The sequence below is a fragment of the Mus caroli genome, chromosome 1 (assembly GCF_900094665.2).
Source record: "Mus caroli chromosome 1, CAROLI_EIJ_v1.1, whole genome shotgun sequence".
Lineage (NCBI taxonomy): Eukaryota > Metazoa > Chordata > Mammalia > Rodentia > Muridae > Mus > Mus caroli.
In genome coordinates, this window is record NC_034570.1 from 120553902 (window position 1) to 120566841 (window position 12940).

Consider the following 12940-nt stretch of genomic DNA (forward strand, 5'->3'; position numbering starts at 1 on the left):
GAGCTAGGATCTGTGTTTCAAAGCCTGTGCCCATAATGACACACTTCCTCCAACAAGGCCACACCTACTCCAACAAGGCCACGCCTCCTAAAAGTGTCACTCCCTGGGCTGAGCATATACAGACCATTACAGGTAATGGCTGAATTGATATTTACATAAAAGACAAGAGATGAACTATCCAAGGAGTTTTTAGAATTGCACAAGAAAGCTGTCTAGAGCAGAGAGCTCTCTAGAGCAGAGCACTGTCTAGAAAGCTGTCTCAAGCAGAACATGGGCCATCATCTTGGACCCGTGATTTGACCTCCAGTGGTTTGTTTCACTGCTCTCCAAGCTGAGTCTGGTCCTTGGCAAGTTCCCAACAACAGACACTATAGAAATGTCGACCAAATCACAAATGTTTGTGTCATCCTTGCACTGGGGCCATGCTAATCTTCTCTATATTGTTTCAATTTTAGCTTATGTGCTCCACATATTATTGAACACTAATTCTCAGCCAGGCATTTCTTTATATGCAGGGATAGAATTAAACCTCCAGCAGTCCTGGAGCTTAACTTGTAGAGAGGTTGCAAAGTTGATGAAAGGAGATATAGCACATATATGCTTGTCAGGCTAGAGATTATGAAGCACCACAGACTAGAAGGCTTAAACCACAGCATTCTATTATTCATTGCCCAGGAGCCTAGAAGTACAACATCAGGGTGTTCATGGATGCATTAGTTACTGTGACAAAAGTCCCTGGCAAAAGTAACTTAAGAAAGGGAAGGGTTAATTTGGCTCACAGTTCTAAGATACAGTTCATCATGGCAGGAAGTCATGGAGGTGGCAGGGAGTGCTCACATTGTATCCACAGCCAGGTGGTGGCTGGTCACACTGTATCCACAGCCAGGAAGCAGAGATAAATACTAGTGCTCAGCCTGGCTTCTAATTTCTATTCAGCCCATGACCTCCATTTAAGGAACAGAGTCCCCGACATGTAGGGTTGATATTTTCATATCAATTAACCCAGTCTAGCAACTCTCTCACAGACATTCCATCCATTCATCTCCCAGGGGATTCCAGATCCTCTTATGTTGAAAATCAATATTAACCTTTAACAACAGGGTTGGCTTCTTTGAGATCTTTCTGCTTGGCATCTTCTTGTGACATCACATGCCAATCATTCCTTTGTCTATACCAATGTCCAAGTCTTCTCTTGTCGATTACAACTCACCCAAAATGATCTCATTTTCATTCATTACTTCTTTCAAGTAGTCTACATATGTGTTTGCATGCTGAGGTACTAGGATGTTAGCATGTGAATTTCTAGTGGGCTCCATCCAACCATTATATAGCTTAAAGCTAAAAAGTAGTTTGGATATAGGTATAAGCCATGTTGCTTGTCTACCTGTGATCTCTCTGGCCATAGCAAAAAGAGTGGCTTTGGTGAACAGAGTGGCCCAAAGGGAACACAGTTTTTCTCTCTATGAAATTACAGAGGCTATGTGATGATTAGACATATGGCCTGGGTATCATTAAAATGAAATCCTAGGGCCTGGAGAGATGGCTCAGTGTTAAGAACACACACTGCTCTTGCAGAAGACCTGAGCTTAGTTTTCAGGGCCTACACTGGATGACTTTTAACCACCTGGGAACTCTAGTTCCAGGAGATTCAATGCTCTCTTCCATCCTCTGCATGCACCTAAATTCACATGCACATAACCACACACATTCACATAAACATTAATTTAGAAATAAAATACATCTTTAAAACATGATGTACTAAACGTGCCCATGCCTTGTTTGTGTGTTTGACATAGCTGACTGGTGATAAGTGAGTTATTTCTGTATACAACAGCTCAGGGAAAGTCTGTAGCCATTCCATGGGAGAGCACTAAAGCTGTTTATTTTCTCCGTTAATCACTTCTTATTTTGCTGATAAGGTTCTACTGTGAGCACCTCCTGCTGTTTTATGTATTCTGTTGCCACGTGGCTCATTGGTTTCCCTTCATCTAAGCTTCTGTGGTTTTACTGAACAAATCACTTTTTGGTGTCATGATAAGTTCTCAGCATTGACATGCTAAGCACGGACCCAAGCATGGACCCGCTGAATCAAAACCCCATTCTGTGCAGTCTTAGACTGGCTTTTTGAAATAAGCTAAAGATTCTGTGATGGTTTATTCCAACTGTCATCTTGATGAGTCATCTATAAGACACACCTCTGGGGATATATGGGAGGAATTATCTTGATTAGGTCGAATGAGGTGGGAAGACTCTCCCCGAATGTGGTGGTGGTGGGGCACCATTCCATGGGCTAGAGTCTCGATCTGAATAAATAAGGGGAAATCAAAATGAGGCCCAGCATCTATTTCTCTCTGCTTCCCAACTGTGGATGCAATATGGCTGCTTGTAACACCACTGGGAATCAAGTGCTCTCTTCTGGCCTCTGTGGGCAACTGCACTCATGTGCACAACATATACATAGACACGCACAATATACACAACTAAAATTAAAACTAAACCTTATAAAAGAGAGAAAGAATTCAGATGTGTATCGCAGGAAGCAGTTGGTCTGACCAGAGCTATATGTTTTGGGTTTGTGATTTCTTTGCCCTGTTCTTTTCTGATTTAAAAATCATTACTGAAACCTGTGTGTTCATTGACTGGCTCCTGAATTAGTGTTAATCCACTAACTGAAAATCTATTAGATACTTGGAGCTGGGTTTATAAGTGAACCCCTCTTTTCAAAAAAAACCTGTATTAGTCTAGAAACTTCTGGAAGCAAAGCCAATACAGGATTAAGTATGCAAGGGTCTTACTTCAACTTTGTAAGCCTACAGGGAGACCTCAAGAAGCAAAAGTTAACAAATCAAACAAAAACACCCTCTTCTCCTGAGTCATTTGGAGTCCAATCACTAGGTAGACCTGCCCAGTCTTTCCTAACAATTGCTTAGGGATATCCAAGTCCTACTTGCTTCTTTATTCAAGTTTAAATTAATTTTAATTTAATTAATTTAAAATAATTTAGTTAAATTAATTTAAGGTGACAGGCTTCACTGTGACATTTTCACACACACACACAGACACACACACACACACACACACACAGACACACACACACAAATATAATTTTACTTCATTCTTATCTCCCACTGCTGGCCCCTACTGTCTCTTCTCCTCCTTCTCATCTTCTTCCTTCCTCAACTTAGTCCTTCTCTTTATGTTGAATACATTCCAGCACCCACTCTTGATTCTCCTTTCAACCCCCCCTTCTAGCGAGGTCCCCTTTCTACTCTTGTGTCGTGATGGCAGACAGTGGCACTATTTGCCTTCTTGAGTCTGGGTTACTCACATGTTGTCTTCCAGTACCACCCACTACACCATTTCATTCTTTATTACAGCTAAATAACATTCCATTGCATATATGCACCACATTTTCTATAACTGTTCATCTGTTGATGGACATACAGCCTGGTTCCATGTTCTGGTTATTGCAAATAGTGAAGCAGTAAACATAGATATGCAAGTAACTCCATGGTGTGCTTAGACACTTATGTTTCTCATGTCCTTCTCTCTCTCTCCCTCCCTCCATCCCTCCCTCCCTCCCTCCTTCCCTCCCTCCCTCCTTTTCTCCCTCTCTCTTTCTCCTCTCCCCTAGTTTTTTAAGACAAGGTTTCACTGTGTAGCCCTGGATGTCCTGGAACTTACTCTGTAGACCAGGCTGGCCTTGAACTCACAGAGATGCACATCTGCCTCCTGAGTGCTGGGATTAAAGGCATGTACCACCACTGCCTGGCTTTGTTTCTCTTTTCTCATATAACCTATTTTGATTATGTTTCCCTTCTGCCTCATCTCTTTCCAGATCTTACTCACCTCTTTACTTTACTACCAACTTTGTTATCTGTTGGTCTGTCTGTCTGTTTGTCTGTCCCTCTAAAACAAACAGACAGACAGACAGAGAAATGTGCCACACAAAATCTCAAAACCCAACAATCCCAACAAGACACAAAATAAGCCAAAATAAAATGAAAACACACACACACACACACACACACACACACACACACACACCATAGAGTTTGTGTTGGACAATACTCCTTGGTATGGGGCCTGCCTTAGAGTATGGTTGATATACTCAGAGACACTCCATTGGAGAAAATAGATTTTTTTTCTTTTGCCAGCAGGTATCAATTGCAAATAGCATCTAAATTAGGACTAGAATTCCATGTCTATCTACCCCAAACTCCCTTAGTGCTGGGTCCCTGTGTGGTTTGAACCTGTGCCAGTCCTATGTGTCGTTGCCACAGTCTTTGTGAATGCATAGGTGTGTCAGTCCTGGTGTATCTGGAAGACACTGTTTTCTTTGAGTCAACCATCCTCCTTGCCTCTTAAAATCCCATAGCTTCCTCTCCTGCATACTTCTCTGAGCACTGAAGGGAAGGGTTTGGTGAAGATGTCCTAGATAAGATGGAGGGCTCCAAAGTCTCTCACTCTTTACATGTTGTCCAGTTGTGGGTTTCTGTGTTAGTTCCTCTCTACTGCAAGAGGAAGTTTCCCTGATGAGACACTAATGCCCGATCAGATGTGTAATTGGTAAAGAACTTACACTTATTAGTACGTGGTCCAGGATGGCCTGGGCGGAGCACATGGAAGGTCTGCCTCCAGTTTTTAAGAAACCTTATACGAATTTCCATAGCGGCTGAACCAGTTGACACTTTGTCCAGCAATGAATGTGAATTAGTCTGCTGGTATTCCCTTCCTTGATGCTAACCACCATTCTTCCTGGGGTGAGATGGAATCTTCAAGCACTTCTAACTTTCATCTTCCCAGTGGCTTAGGATATTGAACACTTTGCAAATATTTATTGGCCACTCCTATTTCTTCCTTCAAGAGCACTGTAGTGAATTTATTAGTCCATTTATTGATTGGATGTGTTGTGTGTGTGTATATGTGTGTGTAAGAGTTTTGGAGTTCTTCATAGGTTTCAGACATTAGTCCCCCGTTGTTTGTCAGAGCTTTGCTCCCACTATAGGCTCTCTCCCCTCTCTGATGACTGATGCTTGGTTATTCAGAAGCTTTTCAATTTCGTGCAAGCCCATCTGTTAACTCTTGGGCTTATTTCTGGGTCCTCTATTCTGTTCCACCTGTCTACCTGTGTGTTGCTGTGCCAGGATCCTTCTGAGTTCCTTCCAATGGCATTGGACCACAGTTTGTGCTCTTGGAGTCTTTTTTTAAAGGAAGTCTTTGCCTTTTCCTGGATATTGGGGTGTTTGGCCAATGCTTTCCGCTAGCATAGTCAGACATTCAGGCCTTTATATGAAGGTCTTTGATCCTTTTTGAGTAGACTTTTGTACAGAATGAGAGAGATGCTTCTAGTTTCCTTTTTGTACAGATAGATATCCAGTTTTCCACCTACCTTGTGTTGAAGAGGCTGTTTCCCCGTCTAATGCAAGCTTTGATACCCTTGTCAAAGATCAGATGGCCACAGCTGAGTGGGTTTATTTCTGGCCTTCGGTCTCACCAGTGGGCATTTCTGGTTCTGTGCCAGCACAATGATATTTTTGGAACTGTGGTTCTGTAGTACAGGTGGAGATCAGGTATTGTGAGAGGATGGCTTTGGCAATTAGAACAGGAATTTCCATGCTTCCACGTGGATTTTATGGCTGCTGTTTTCTAGTTCTGTGAAGAATGTCATTAGAAATTTGATGGGAACTGTGTTGAGTCTGTAAATTGGTTTTGTAATATAGCATTTTCACAACAATTAATTCTGTCATTCCATGAAATTAAAGGTCTTTCTATCTTTTAGGGTCTTCTTCAATTTCTTTCTTCAGTGTTTTAAATGGTTTTCATTACAGAGGTCTTTCACCTCCTTGTTTAAGCTTATTCATAGGTATTTTATGTTTTCGATGCTATTATGAATGAGATTTTTTTCCTCCTGATTTTTGTGTCTGCAAGTTTGTTATTGGAATATAGAAGTTACTACTACTTATTATGTTATATTGTTATTATTATTAGTGTGTGCATGTGTATAGCATATATGCATATGTCTATGTAGGAATGCGTGACGGCTACACTTACAGAAATCAGAGGAGGATGCTTCTATCACTCTCTGTCTTATTTCTATGAGACAGGATCTCACTGAACCTGGGCTTAGGCTAGCAGCCAGCAAGCTCCAGCCATCCTTCTGTTTTGCCAATTTATCTCTTGGGTTCCAGTGATGTTGATGTGAGAGAGACCACAGATGGCTTTACATGTGGGATCTGTAGATTTGAACTCATGTCCTCACATTTATGCAGCTTTCACTTCTCCCTCTGAGCCATCTCCCCAGCTCAGGAGAGCTGCCATCATCTCCCCTGCCTTCTTCAGTGGATCAATTCCATTATCACCCGAGGGGGCTAGTTACTGCGACAGTGAGTGGTTGAGAAGGGACCTATCTGATGTGCTTTTTTATTTGTATGCCCTCCCTGGCCCTCAAATCCCTGGTCTTCACAGTGTGTGTGCCTTGATTTTTTCCAGGACATGGGCTAAATAAGTGTCTGCTTATTACAAAGTACTCATTCTCTGGTATACTGTGATAGAAACAGAAAACTGACAGGTGGGGCAGGTGGGGAATGGATTTCCTTTACAGGTACTGAAAATGGCAGATACCTGTGTTTTTGCTCACTCCCAGGCAGCAGACAGCCCAAGGGCCATGCTAGTCACAAACATTAGACTACTCCAAAAGACAAGAAATCGCTGCATATAACGAACATGGGAGGATGGCTCTCCCACAGCTGGCCTCTGCTGCAGCCGACTATGGCAGAGGCATGTCCTACTTCCTTTGTTCTTTCTGTCCTCGTCCCTCCTCCTTTCCCTGCTGGAGCTACAAAGTGGGAAGGAGGAGGGACAGGAAAGCTCTTCCTTGAATTGCCACCTGCGTCACCTTCTGGTAGATATTTTTAGCGACTCTCAATGATGCTCTGCTGAGCTTATTGGGAGTTTTGCCTGGGGACCTGCTGTAGCATCCTTGGTTCAGGCTCTGCCTTTTCTGGCCTATTTACTTCCTTTTACCCTTGCTTCTCTGACATGTTGTATCACACACACAGCCTTACACTCTCCCTGGAAGACTAAATTGCCATCCCTCATGTCTACATTTTGTCCCAACTGAACCTTATGTTGCTGACCAATCTGTCTGTACACACCTGCTGTGTATGTCACTCAGTCTTGTCAACAGTAAATGGTGTCTGCTACCTTTTTTGTGAGCCTTTGGTAGCTCCTATTGATTGCCAACTTGACAGGACCTAGAATGACCTAGACTTCAAACCTCATGGCATGGCTATGAGGGAGTTTTTAGAGTGTATTAAATGAGATGGGGAGACCACCCTAGTTGTAGGCACAATCACCCATTCTAAGTATAGAGTACCATCCCATGGGCTGGGGTTCTGGAATGCATAAAATAGATAAGTCCGCGCAGACCTGACAACAGGCACCATGTGACCAGTCACCTTCCCTACCATCATGGAGTGTGCACCTTCACCCCATGAGCCAGAACAAACTGCTCCTCCCTTAAGTTGCTTTTGTTAGTTGTTCTTTCACAGTAATGAGAGAAGTGACTAAAAGACACTCTCTGTCAAAGCTCAAGGACAGTTCAGGTGCCACTCACAGCATTTAACAGTTTTTGTCAAGGCAGTTGCTTCACAGAGGCCTTCTTCCACTCACTTAAATATTTTTATATTGCCAAAGTAAGCAAATCCTGCTGGTAATGGGGGTCATGAGTTATGAAGAGAGCCTGGACACTTCCTGTCATCGCCTCCATCTCTCTTTTCCTCCCTCCTTCCTTCCCTCCTCTGTCCCCCCCCCCTTTTCCTCTGTGTGTGTTTTGAGTCAGAGTCTTGCTCTGTACCCTGGTTTGACCTAGAACTTGGGCTCCGTGCAGTCCAGACTGACCTCCAACTTAGGATGCTTTTGCCTCAGCCTCTTAAGTGATGGAGTTAAGGGTGGGCACCCTCTCATCTGGCTAGTTACACTCTCTGTCATGTCCAATATCTTCAGTATTGTCATCTCAGATGGAGTGGACAGGAAGAATTTACATTAGCATGTCTGTGCCTGTGATGCATGCACTGTGTCCCCCCCCCAAACCATATGACAAACCCAATCTTCTGTTTGTTGGAATTCGAAATCGAGGCTTCAAGATGGTGTTGGTGTCACGAGGGGAGAATTCTCATGACTGAGGTTTGTAGCCTTACAAAACTCTCCAGGGGCCTAGGGAGTCAGCTCATTTAGTAAAGAGCTTGTCTTGTAAGCAGGAGTTCTAGAACTTCCCCCAAACCAGCCAGGCATCGTGTCTTATGCTTGTATCCCATCTTTGGGGAGGCAGATCCCTCGAAATGCTGGCCTGCCACTTATCCAATTGGTGAGTTACAGGCTAGAACAGACTGTCTCAAAACCGAAGGTAGACAGCATCTGATGAATGGCACCCAAGGTTATCCTTTGGCATCCACATGCATCCACATACATGTCCACATGCACTGAACACACATGTATAAATGTATACACATGAACACACATACACACAGACACACGAATGAGAATCTCCAGGGAATTCACTTGCTTTCTTCCCCTGGTGTCTGGATGTTACATGAAGATGGGTACCTTTTAACAAAGTGGGATGTGAGCCCTTCCCAAGCACAGAAACACTGCTACTTTGATCCTGAACTTTCCAGGCTTTTCAGTGGTGAGAACTTTCTGCTCACTCTAACTGTGCAATCTTAGGTACTCTATTATAGCAGCCTGAGCAGACCAAAATACGCCCCCGTCAAGGCTTCTCTGAAGGTTAGACAAAGAAGGCGCCTGTTCTTCTTGGCATTGAAAAAGAACAGAAAAGCTAGCGATTGTTCTGGCTACAATAAGTTCGTGTAATGACTTACGTAATCCAAACAGCTGTGAGAATGGAGAACCAGCTCACAGAGGAGGTTAGGCAAATCCGAGTTAAGGGGCAACTGCTGCAGACTGTCACAGTCTATGGACAGTTCTGGAAATGCCTCCAGGAAGAGGACGCTGGAATTACTATGCTGCTTTGGATAACAGACTGGTGGTTTATTACTTAATGGTTGTGCAAAATGTAAATTCACTGGTGGCTGTCTGGCCCGTGGAATGCTGAATCACATGGGTTTCTGTGTCACTAGGAAGATGTGCTCTGACTGTAAGCCTCATGGCCCCAATTCACAGCTCCCCAGTGGCACTGTAAACTCCCTGCTGCCTCTAAGAGGACCCTCACTGGACAAAGTGCCGCCTAAGGACACTGGCTGGCTCTCTGTCAGGAATGTTGAGCCAGAAGCCTTCAGGGTGCTGCTAGTATCTCTGCATATTTCTTTTCTAGGAGTCCTTTTCTCATTCCTCTGTTGCCACACGGCCCCTGATGGTCGGTTTTGATGTCAATATGACAGGACCACATATCAAGTAGGAGACACACTTCTGGGTGTGTCCAAGAGGGTATTTCCAGGAAGGATTACCTGAGGGAGGAGAATGAATGGGTGGCATCTTCTTGTTTATAAAGGTCTGAGAGGACTCAGTGCTGTGTGCCTGCCCATCCTCACTTCCCGCTGGTAAGTGCATCTACTCTGTTGCTGCTGCCAACCCTCCTCGCCATCAGACTCTCGCCTCTTCAGTCTTCCAAGTGGGATGAAGATCAGCCGCTCTCCAATTGTCTAGGCCTTCAGCACCAGATTGGAACGTCTGAGGCATACAGACACATGAATGGCTGCTGGGATCTCAGCCCCTCCAGCATTCAGACACCCATTGCTAGACTACCTGGGCACTTTCGGTTGTAACCCATTCTAATGGATTCTTCTTTATAATAGGTGTAAATTCTATCCACCCTGTTTGTCTGGAGGACTATTTTAGGCTCTTTTTGCCGCTGTGATAAAACTCTTTGATCAAACACAACTTAGGAGACGGAAGGATTTACTTGGCATACATTTCCAGGTCACAGTCCATCATGAGGGAGAGTCTGAGCAGAAGGCGAGAAGGAACTTAAAGAAGAAACCATGGGGATGCTGCCTGGTGGCTTGCTCAGGCTCACAATTGGCTGGGTTCTTATATAGTCAGGACCACCGATCTGAGAAATAGCACTTCTCACGGTGGACTGGGGTGGCCTACATCAAATAATAAGACAATACCCCACAGACATGCCCACAGGCCAAAACGATCTAGGTAATCCCTCCATTGAGACTCCCTTCTCAGGTGCCTCTAGGTTGTGTAAAAGCTAACCAGGGCAGGACCCTGCCTAATACCCTGCCTATTGACCTCTGATTGTTGCCCCAGTTCCACTCCCTCCATGAAGCCCTCCTGGATCACGTGCTTAGGAGACATCTCTTTGAGGTTAGTCTGAATGCTGCCGCTGTTCACTGCCTCATATTATTGCTGTGCCCCTTAGGTGAGGCTGATGTTGCCTTATGTGCATTTTGTAAAAAGCCGAATTCCTACATTAAAGATAAATGTGCCAAAGAACCCCCAGTTAGACACAGGAGTGGGAAACCACTGTGGAGCTGATACCTTCTGCCTTGTTCCTGTTGGAGAATTAAGCCCATCTCAGTTCCTCAAGGAGCCATCTCAGCCTGAGGGTTGTGATGATGATTTCTTCTCAGTATTTCAAAGATGCTAAACAATGTTGTGCAGTGTGCTAGGTTCCCGGCCTCTTTATAAGTCTTCAGTACTTGCTCCTCCAAGAAGCCAGTCTTGAGTGGAACCTGGCAAATGGGAGTCCTTCATCTACTCAGTTTTGGGGCCAGTGTTTTCAAAGGATGATGATCAGTGGGGGGCATCTCTTCCCAGGGGACACATGTGACCCACAGCATCTCCTGTTAGAGGCTGGTGTGTGTGTAAGTGTGAGTGTGTGTGAGTGTGGTGTGTGTGTGAGCATGTGTATATGTGTGTGAATGAGTGTGTGTTTGTGTGGGAATGTGTGTGTGTGTGTGTGTGTGAGAGAGAGAGAGAGAGAGAGAGAGAGAGGGAGGGAGGGAGGGAGAGAGAGAGAGAGAGAGAGAGAGAGAGAGAGAGAGAGAGAGAGAGAGAGAGAGAGAGGGGCAATACAGCAGGGAGGGTCAACAAGAGGAGTGGAGATTTTTGGCAGCTTCTGGGCATAGGAGGCTTTGAGGAGACGGGTGGATGCCTAAAGAGGATTTTTAAAAAGGCTTTTCTGTGGGATTGTTGAGATGTAATCCCCTCTTCTCCTGGCAGTGTCCTTAAAAACAAAAAACAAAAAACAAAAAACAAAAAACGAAAACCTGGCAGATTTGGAGACTGGCAATTACCAGCTGGGCCCAGAGTGCTTCCCAGTGGGCAGGGGAGGTGATGACGCTGACCGGGGGCGGGCAGGCCACCAGGGAGATGGCTCCTGTGTCATGACCTGTATTTTTTGTATGAACTCTCGGTTGGAGAATCCCCTTTGCAAAGTTCATGCATCTTAAGTGGCTTCGTTCCATTATTTAATCCTTTTAATATTTTCCCTACCCATCACCTGCCTTAGCCTTCCAGGCGGTAGCTTTTGTTGTGTTACCCGTGCTTTATGTTGTGATCTTACTGCTTGTTTCTCTTGGCAATCTTTTTGAGAGCTAACATTTTCAGGGCAATGTCTACTCCTCACATTTATCTCCTGGTATTTCCCCATTTTTTACTGGTTTTTATTTTAGCATGCTTCCAGCTAATGCTTACTTATGGCTTTTTACTTTTTATTCTTCTTCTTCCAAAGCATTTTAGCCTGTGTTACAAATATGGCTAGGTTCCTGTGTAGACCCTGTCGCATCTGTTTACTTTCTCCTGGTGTCTGGTAATGTAGTCATTGTAAATATTTAGAGAGATGCATTCTGGTCAAGTCAGTCACTGTGTTCTGGCCTTTTTGTTTCCAAAATGTTTTAAGCCCATCCGTTTATCCTACTATGTTGGTATAGTTACCATCCCTCCCTCACTGGGCCCCACCCTGGCTTGTTGATGGCTCTGGTCCCTTCCATTCATGTCATGCTTTACCATGATATGTGTGTGTGTGTGTGTGTGTGTGTGTGTGTGTGTGTGTGTGTGTCTTTCTGTGCATGCATATGTATTTGAGGATGTGTAAGCATGTGTGAGTGTATGTGAATGCATGTGGAGGTCAGAAGATAAACTTGCATACTGTTCCTCAGAGCCTTCTGACTTTTGTTTGAGACAAGGTCTCTCATTGGCCTGAAACTTCACCACATAGTCCAGACTAGGTGGCCAGCAACCAGCAAACTCCTCAGGGCTGCGTCTTGCTGCCTCTGGCCTTGATTTTGCTGTGTTTCCAAGAGTCTGCTACCACGCCCATCTTTCCTATGTGCCCTGTGGATCTAAGCTCAGTGCTTGAGCAGCAAGCACTTTATGACTGATACATTTTCCTGGCTCCAGAGTGTTTTTTAAAATATTTATTTTTATTTATTTGCATATGTGTGTCTCCGCTCCTCCAGTGTGTGCACATGAGTGTGCAGGGGCAAGTGGAGGCCAGAAGAAGGCACTGGATCCCTTGGAGTTGGAGTTTTGGGTGTCTGTGAGTCACCCACTGTGAGAACTGGAAAATGAACTTGGATCCCTTGCAAGAGCAAGTATGTCCTATTAACTGTTGGTCTAACTCTTTAATCCCAGCACAGCAATAATGTTGAATTATAAAAAATTTACACCTTCCCAGTTATTTTTAGATTCCAAATTAGAATATATGACATTTGTAAAAAAATTACACAACTTCAATATAAACTCCCAAACCTAATTGTTTTGTACTTCAAGTTATTTAAAAACTATTTACACTAGAAAGCTTTAAAGTTTACTTGAATGTCAACAGTATAATATTTTAAACAAGCCTGTGCACCCATCACCTGCTTTTTGTCATTATTAACAGCTCACTGAAAAAGTTTTTGTTTTTTTTTTAGGTTTTAAATGCATATGTATATATATATATATACATATATATACATATATATAT

The 12940-nt window shown here is 43.9% G+C and overlaps 1 non-coding gene across 1 annotated transcript; it reads right to left on the reverse strand.

Annotated features, from left to right (window-relative positions):
- Nucleotides 1-372: 372 nt before the first annotated feature.
- LOC115032353 lies at nt 373-483 on the reverse strand. Its single transcript, XR_003838034.1, has one exon. It is a non-coding gene; the product is annotated as a U6 spliceosomal RNA (small nuclear RNA).
- Nucleotides 484-12940: the final 12457 nt, after the last annotated feature.